This window comes from Lepisma saccharinum, unplaced genomic scaffold (genome assembly GCF_977018435.1).
Source record: "Lepisma saccharinum unplaced genomic scaffold, izLepSacc3.1 HAP1_SCAFFOLD_213, whole genome shotgun sequence".
In the NCBI taxonomy this organism is placed as follows: domain Eukaryota; kingdom Metazoa; phylum Arthropoda; class Insecta; order Zygentoma; family Lepismatidae; genus Lepisma; species Lepisma saccharinum.
In genome coordinates, this window is record NW_028142997.1 from 371,358 (window position 1) to 381,183 (window position 9,826).

Sequence of the window (9,826 nt, forward strand, 5' to 3'; positions counted from 1 at the left end):
TCAAAAACTACATACTCAGATCTTCACCAAACTTTGCAGGGATACATTGGATGTCAAGACACGTGGAAAAAACGTACAAAACAAGAGATTGGAGACATCAAGATTTTGGACGAATTTTTTAAGAATTTTCTAATTTTCAGAAAGGAGGTTCCATATAAGGTCAAAAACTACATACTCAGATCTTCACCAAACTTTGCAGGGATACATTGGATGTCAAGACACGTGGAAAAAACGTACAAGACCTAGGATTGGGGACATCAAGATTTTGGTCAAATTTTTTAAGAATTTTCAAATTTTCAGGTTCCATATAAGGTCAAAAACTACATACTCAGATCTTCACCAAATTTTGCAGGGATACATTGGATGTCAAGACACGTGGAAAAAACGTACAAAACAAGAGATTGGAAACATCAAGATTTTGGACGAATTTTTTAAGAATTTTCAAATTTTCAGAAAGGAGGTTCCATATAAGGTCAAAAACTACATACTCAGATCTTCACCAAACTTTGCAGGGATACATTGGATGTCAAGACACGTGGAAAAAACGTACAAAACAAGAGATTGGAGACATCAAGATTTTGGACGAATTTTTTAAGAATTTTCTAATTTTCAGAAAGGAGGTTCCATATAAGGTCAAAAACTACATACTCAGATCTTCACCAAACTTTGCAGGGATACATTGGATGTCAAGACACGTGGAAAAAACGTAAAAAACAAGAGATTGGAGACATCAAGATTATGGACGAATTTTTTGAGAATTTTCAAATTTTCAGAAAGGAGGTTCCATATAAGGTCAAAAACTACATACTCAGATCTTCACCAAACTTTGCAGGGATACATTGGATGTCAAGACACGTGGAAAAAACGTACAAATCAAGAGATTAGAGACATCAAGGTTTTCGACGAATTTTTTAAGAATTTTCAAATTTTCAGAAAGGATGTTCCAGATAAGGTCAAAAACGACATACTCAGATCTTCACCAAACTTTGCAGGGATACATTGGATGTCAAGACACGTGGAAAAAACATACAAGACCTAGGATTGGGGACATCAAGATTTTGGTCAAATTTTTTAAGAATTTTCAAATTTTCAGGTTCCATATCAGGTCAAAAACTACATACTCAGATCTTCACCAAACTTTGCAGGGATACATTGGATGTCAAGACACGTGGAAAAAACGTACAAAACAAGAGATTGGAGACATCAAGATTTTGGACGAATTTTTTAAGAATTTTCAAATTTTCAGATAGGAGGTTCCATATAAGGTCAAAAACTACATACTCAGATCTTCACCAAACATTGCAGGGATACATTGGAGGTCAAGACACGTGGAAAAAACGTACAAAACAAGAGATTGGAGACAACAATATTTTGACGAATTTTTTAAAAGTTTTCAAATTTTCAGATAGGTGGTTCCAGATAAGGTCTAAAACTACATACTGAGATCTTCACCAAACTTTACTGGGATACATTGGATGTCAAGACACGTGGAAAAAACATACAAAACATAGGATTGGGGATATCAAGATTTTGGTCAAATTTTTTAAGAATTTTCAAATTTTCAGATAGGAGGTTCCATATAAGGTCAAAAACTACATACTCAGATCTTCACCAAACATTGCAGGGATACATTGGATGTCAAGACACGTGGAAAAAACGTACAAAACAAGAGATTGGAGACATCAAGATTTTGGACGAATTTTTGAAGAATTTTCAAATTTTCAGATAGGAGGGTCCAGATAAGGTCAAAAACTACATACTCAGATCTTCACCAAACGTTGCAGGGATACTTTGCATGTCAAGACACGTGGAAAAAACGTACAAAACAAGAGATTGGATATATCAAGATTTTCGACGAATTTTTTAAGAATTTTCAAATTTTCAGATGGGAGGTTCCAGATAAGGTCAAAAACGACATACTCAGATCTTCACCAAACTTTGCATGGATACATTGGATGTCAAGACACGTGGAAAAGACGTACAAAACAAGAAATTGGAGACATCAAGATTTCTGACGAATTTTTTAAGAATTTTCAAATTTTCAGAAAGGAGGTTCCGTATAAGGTCAAAAACTACATACTCAGATCTTCACCAAACTTTGCAGGGATACATTGGATGTCAAGACACGTGGAAAAAACGTACAAAACAAGAGATTGGGGTCATCAAGATTTTGGACGGATTTTTTAGGAATTTTCAAATTTTCAGATAGGAGGTTCCAGATAAGGTCAAAAACTACATACTCAGATCTTCACCAAACTTTGCAGTGATACATTGGATGTCAAGACACGTGGAAAAAACGTACAAAACAAGAGATTGGAGACATCAAGATTTTGGACGAATTTTTTAAGAATTTTCAAATTTTCATATAGGAGGTTCCAGATAAGGTCAAAAACTACATACTCAGATCTTCACCAAACGTTGCAGGGATACTTTGCATGTCAAGACACGTGGAAAATACGTACAAAACAAGAGATTGGAGACATCAAGATTTTCGACGAATTTTTTAAGAATTTTCAAATTTTCAGATGGGAGGTTCCAGATAAGGTCAAAAACGACATACTCAGATCTTCACCAAACTTTGCATGGATACATTGGATGTCAAGACACGTGGGAAAAACGTACAAAACAAGAAATTGGAGACATCAAGATTTTGGACGAATTTTTTTAGAATTTTCAAATTTTCAGAAAGGAGGTTCCGTATAAGGTCAAAAACCACATAATCAGATCTTCACCAAACTTTGCAGGGATACATTGGATGTCAAGACACGTGGAAAAAACGTACAAAACAAGAGATTGGGGTCATCAAGATTTTGGACGGATTTTTTAGGAATTTTCAAATTTTCAGATGGGAGGTTCCAGATAAGATCAAAAACTACATACTCAGATCTTCACCAAACTTTGCAGGGATACATTGGATGTCAAGACACGTGGAAAAAACGTACAAAACAAGAGATTGGAGACATCAAGATTTTCGACGAATTTGTTAAGAATTTTCAAATTTTCAGATGGGAGGTTCCAGATAAGGTCAAAAACGACATACTCAGATCTTCACCAAACTTTGCATGGATACATTGGATGTCAAGACACGTGGGAAAAACGTACAAAACAAGAAATTGGAGACATCAAGATTTTGGTCAAATTTTTTAAGAATTTTCAAATTTTCAGGTACCATATCAGGTCAAAAACTACATACTCAGATCTTCACCAAACTTTGCAGGGATACATTGGATGTCAAGACACGTGGAAAAAACGTACAAAACAAGAGATTGGAGACATCAAAATTTTGGACGAATTTTTTAAGAATTTTCTAATTTTCAGATAGGAGGTTCCATATAAGGTCAAAAACTACATACTCAGATCTTCACCAAACATTGCAGGGATACATTGGAGGTCAAGACACGTGGAAAAAACGTACAAAACAAGAGATTGGAGACATCAATATTTTGGACGAATTTTTAAAAGTTTTCAAATTTTCAGATAGGAGGTTCCAGATAAGGTCTAAAACTACATACTGAGATCTTCACCAAACTTTACTGGGATACATTGGATGTCAAGACACGTGGAAAAAACATACAAAACATAGGATTGGGGATATCAAGATTTTGGTCAAATTTTTTAAGAATTTTCAAATTTTCAGATAGGAGGTTCCATATAAGGTCAAAAACTACATACTCAGATCTTCACCAAACATTGCAGGGATACATTGGATGTCAAGACACGTGGAAAAAACGTACAAAACAAGAGATTGGAGACATCAAGATTTTGGACGAATTTTTGAAGAATTTTCAAATTTTCAGATAGGAGGGTCCATATAAGGTCAAAAACTACATACTCAGATCTTCACCAAACTTTGCAGGGATACATTGGATGTCAAGACACGTGGAAAAAACATACAAGACCTAGGATTGGGGACATCAAGATTTTGGTCAAATTTTTTAAGAATTTTCAAATTTTCAGGTTCGATATCAGGTCAAAAACTACATACTCAGATCTTCACCAAACGTTGCAGGGATACTTTGCATGTCAAGACACGTGGAAAAAACGTACAAAACAAGAGATTGGAGACATCAAGATTTTGGACGAATTTTTTAAGAATTTTCAAATTTTCAGATAGGAGGTTCCAGATAAGGTCAAAAACTACATACTCAGATCTTCACCAAACGTTGCAGGGATACTTTGCATGTCAAGACACGTGGAAAAAACGTACAAAACAAGAGATTGGAGACATCAAGATTTTCGACGAATTTTTTAAGAATTTTCAAATTTTCAGATGGGAGGTTCCAGATAAGGTCAAAAACGACATACTCAGATCTTCACCAAACTTTGCAGGGATACATTGGATGTCAAGACACGTGGAAAAAACATACAAGACCTAGGATTGGGGACATCAAGATTTTGGTCAAATTTTTTAAGAATTTTCAAATTTTCAGGTTCGATATCAGGTCAAAAACTACATACTCAGATCTTCACCAAACTTTGCAGGGATACATTGGATGTCAAGACACGTGGAAAAAACGTACAAAACAAGAGATTGGAGACATCAAGATTTTGGAGGAATTTTTTAAGAATTTTCAAATTTTCAGATAGGAGGTTCCATATAAGGTCAAAAACTACATACTCAGATCTTCACCAAACATTGCAGGGATACATTGGAGGTCAAGACACGTGGAAAAAACGTACAAAACAAGAGATTGGAGACATCAATATTTTGGACGAATTTTTTAAAAGTTTTCAAATTTTCAGATAGGAGGTTCCAGATAAGGTCTAAAACTACATACTGAGATCTTCACCAAATTTTACTGGGATACATTGGATGTCAAGACACGTGGAAAAAACATACAAAACATAGGATTGGGGATATCAAGATTTTGGTCAAATTTTTTAAGAATTTTCAAATTTTCAGATAGGAGGTTCCATATAAGGTCAAAAACTACATACTCAGATCTTCACCAAACATTGCAGGGATACATTGGATGTCAAGACACGTGGAAAAAACGTACAAAACAAGAGATTGGAGACATCAAGATTTTGGACGAATTTTTGAAGAATTTTCAAATTTTCAGATAGGAGGGTCCAGATAAGGTCAAAAACTACATACTCAGATCTTCACCAAACGTTGCAGGGATACTTTGCATGTCAAGACACGTGGAAAAAACGTACAAAACAAGAGATTGGATACATCAAGATTTTCGACGAATTTTTTAAGAATTTTCAAATTTTCAGATGGGAGGTTCCAGATAAGGTCAAAAACGACATACTCAGATCTTCACCAAACTTTGCATGGATACATTGGATGTCAAGACACGTGGAAAAGACTTACAAAACAAGAAATTGGAGACATCAAGATTTCTGACGAATTTTTTAAGAATTTTCAAATTTTCAGAAAGGAGGTTCCGTATAATGTCAAAAACTACATACTCAGATCTTCACCAAACTTTGCAGGGATACATTGGATGTCAAGACACGTGGAAAAAACGTACAAAACAAGAGATTGGGGTCATCAAGATTTTGGACGGATTTTTTAGGAATTTTCAAATTTTCAGATGGGAGGTTCCAGATAAGGTCAAAAACTACATACTCAGATCTTCACCAAACTTTGCAGTGATACATTGGATGTCAAGACACGTGGAAAAAACGTACAAAACAAGAGATTGGAGACATCAAGATTTTGGACGAATTTTTTAAGAATTTTCAAATTTTCAGATAGGAGGTTCCAGATAAGGTCAAAAACTACATACTCAGATCTTCACCAAACGTTGCAGGGATACTTTGCATGTCAAGACACGTGGAAAATACGTACAAAACAAGAGATTGGAGACATCAAGATTTTCGACGAATTTTTGAAGAATTTTCAAATTTTCAGATGGGAGGTTCCAGATAAGGTCAAAAACGACATACTCAGATCTTCACCAAATTTTGCATGGATACATTGGATGTCAAGACACGTGGGAAAAACGTACAAAACAAGAAATTGGAGACATCAAGATTTTGTACGAATTTTTTAAGAATTTTCAAATTTTCAGAAAGGAGGTTCCGTATAAGGTCAAAAACCACATAATCAGATCTTCACCAAACTTTGCAGGGATACATTGGATGTCAAGACACGTGGAAAAAACGTACAAAACAAGAGATTGGGGTCATCAAGGTTTTGGACGGATTTTTTAGGAATTTTCAAATTTTCAGATGGGAGGTTCCAGATAAGATCAAAAACTACATACTCAGATCTTCACCAAACTTTGCAGGGATACATTGGATGTCAAGACACGTGGAAAAAACGTACAAAACAAGAGATTGGAGACATCAAGATTTTGAACGAATTTTTTAAGAATTTTCAAATTTTCAGATAGGAGGTTCCATATAAGGTCAAAAACTACATACTCAGATCTTCACCAAACATTGCAGGGATACATTGGATGTCAAGACACGTGGAAAAAATGTACAAAACAAGAGATTGGAGACATCAAGATTTTCGACGGATTTTTTAAGAATTTTCAAATTTTCAGATAGGAGGTTCCAGATAAGGTCAAAAACTACATACTCAGATCTTCACCAAACTTAGCAGGGATACATTGGATGTCAAGACACGTGGAAAAAACATACAAGACATAGGATTGGGGACATCAAGATTTGGTCAAATTTTTTAAGAATTCTCAAATTTTCAGATAGGAGGTTCCATATAAGGTCAAAAACTACATACTCAGATCTTCACCAAACATTGCAGGGATACATTGGATGTCAAGACACGTGGAAAAAATGTACAAAACAAGAGATTGGAGACATCAAGATTTTCGACGGATTTTTTAAGAATTTTTAAATTTTCAGATGGGAGGTTCCAGATAAGGTCAAAAACGACATGCTCAGATCTTCTCCAAACTTTGCATGGATACATTGAATGTCAAGACACGTGGAAAAAACATACAAAACATAGGTTTGGGGACATCAAGATTTTGGTCGAATTTTTTATGAATTTTCAAATTTTCAGATAGGAGGTTCCATATAAGGTCAAAAACTACATACTCAGATCTTCACCAAACTTTGCAGGGATACATTGGATGTCAAGACACGTGGAAAAAACGTACAAAACAAGAGATTGGAGACATCAAGATTTTCGACGAATTTTTTAAGAATTTTCAAATTTTCAGATGGGAGGTTCCAGATAAGGTCAAAAACGACATACTCAGATCTTCACCAAACTTTGCAGGGATACATTGGATGTCAAGACACGTGGAAAAAACATACAAGACCTAGGATTGGGGACATCAAGATTTTGGTCAAATTTTTTAAGAATTTTCAAATTTTCAGGTTCCATATCAGGTCAAAAACTACATACTCAGATCTTCACCAAACTTTGCAGGGATACATTGGATGTCAAGACACGTGGAAAAAACGTACAAAACAAGAGATTGGAGACATCAAAATTTTGGACGAATTTTTTAAGAATTTTCAAATTTTCAGATAGGAGGTTCCATATAAGGTCAAAAACTACATACTCAGATCTTCACCAAACATTGCAGGGATACATTGGAGGTCAAGACACGTGGAAAAAACGTACAAAACAAGAGATTGGAGACATCAATATTTTGGACGAATTTTTAAAAGTTTTCAAATTTTCAGATGGGAGGTTCCAGATAAGGTCTAAAACTACATACTGAGATCTTCACCAAACTTTACTGGGATACATTGGATGTCAAGACACGTGGAAAAAACATACAAAACATAGGATTGGGGATATCAAGATTTTGGTCAAATTTTTTAAGAATTTTCAAATTTTCAGATAGGAGGTTCCATATAAATGTCAAAAACTACATACTCAGATCTTCACCAAACATTGCAGGGATACATTGGATGTCAAGACACGTGGAAAAAACGTACAAAACAAGAGATTGGAGACATCAAGATTTTGGACGAATTTTTGAAGAATTTTCAAATTTTCAGATAGGAGGGTCCAGATAAGGTCAAAAACTACATACTCAGATCTTCACCAAACGTTGCAGGGATACTTTGCATGTCAAGACACGTGGAAAAAACGTACAAAACAAGAGATTGGAGACATCAAGATTTTCGACGAATTTTTTAAGAATTTTCAAATTTTCAGATGGGAGGTTCCATATCAGGTCAAAAACGACATACTCAGATCTTCACCAAACTTTGCATGGATACATTGGATGTCAAGACACGTGGAAAAGACGTACAAAACAAGAAATTGGAGACATCAAGATTTCTGACGAATTTTTTAAGAATTTTCAAATTTTCAGAAAGGAGGTTCCGTATAAGGTCAAAAACTACATACTCAGATCTTCACCAAACTTTGCAGGGATACATTGGATGTCAAGACACGTGGAAAAAACGTACAAAACAAGAGATTGGGGTCATCAAGATTTTGGACGGATTTTTTAGGAATTTTCAAATTTTCAGATGGGAGGTTCCAGATAAGGTCAAAAACTACATACTCAGATCTTCACCAAACTTTGCAGTGATACATTGGATGTCAAGACACGTGGAAAAAACGTACAAAACAAGAGATTGGAGACATCAAGATTTTGGACGAATTTTTTAAGAATTTTCAAATTTTCAGATAGGAGGTTCCAGATAAGGTCAAAAACTACATACTCAGATCTTCACCAAACGTTGCAGGGATACTTTGCATGTCAAGACACGTGGAAAATACGTACAAAACAAGAGATTGGAGACATCAAGATTTTCGACGAATTTTTTTAGAATTTTCAAATTTTCAGATGGGAGGTTCCAGATAAGGTCAAAAACGACATACTCAGATCTTCACCAAACTTTGCATGGATACATTGGATGTCAAGACACGTGGGAAAAACGTACAAAACAAGAAATTGGAGACATCAAGATTTTGGACGAATTTTTTAAGAATTTTCAAATTTTCAGAAAGGAGGTTCCGTATAAGGTCAAAAACCACATAATCAGATCTTCACCAAACTTTGCAGGGATACATTGGATGTCAAGACATGTGGAAAAAACGTACAAAACAAGAGATTGGAGACATCAAGATTTTGAACGAATTTTTTAAGAATTTTCAAATTTTCAGATAGGAGGTTCCATATAAGGTCAAAAACTACATACTCAGATCTTCACCAAACATTGCAGGGATACATTGGATGTCAAGACACGTGGAAAAAATGTACAAAACAAGAGATTGGAGACATCAAGATTTTCGACGGATTTTTTAAGAATTTTCAAATTTTCAGATAGGAGGTTCTATATAAGGTCAAAAACTACATACTCAGATCTTCACCAAACTTAGCAGGGATACATTGGATGTCAAGACACGTGGAAAAAACATACAAGACATAGGATTGGGGACATCAAGATTTTGGACGGATTTTTTAGGAATTTTCAAATTTTCAGATGGGAGGTTCCAGATAAGATCAAAAACTACATACTCAGATCTTCACCAAACTTTGCAGGGATACATTGGATGTCAAGACACGTGGAAAAAATGTACAAAACAAGAGATTGGAGACATCAAGATTTTCGACGGATTTTTTAAGAATTTTTAAATTTTCAGATGGGAGGTTCCAGATAAGGTCAAAAACGACATGCTCAGATCTTCTCCAAACTTTGCATGGATACATTGGATGTCAAGACACGTGGAAAAAACATACAAAACATAGGTTTGGGGACATCAAGATTTTGGTCGAATTTTTTAAGAATTTTCAAATTTTCAGATAGGAGGTTCCAGATAAGGTCAAAAACTACATACTCAGATCTTCACCAAACTTTGCAGGGATACATTGGATGTCAAGACACGTGGAAAAAACGTACAAAACAAGAGATTGGAGACATCAAGATTTTGGAC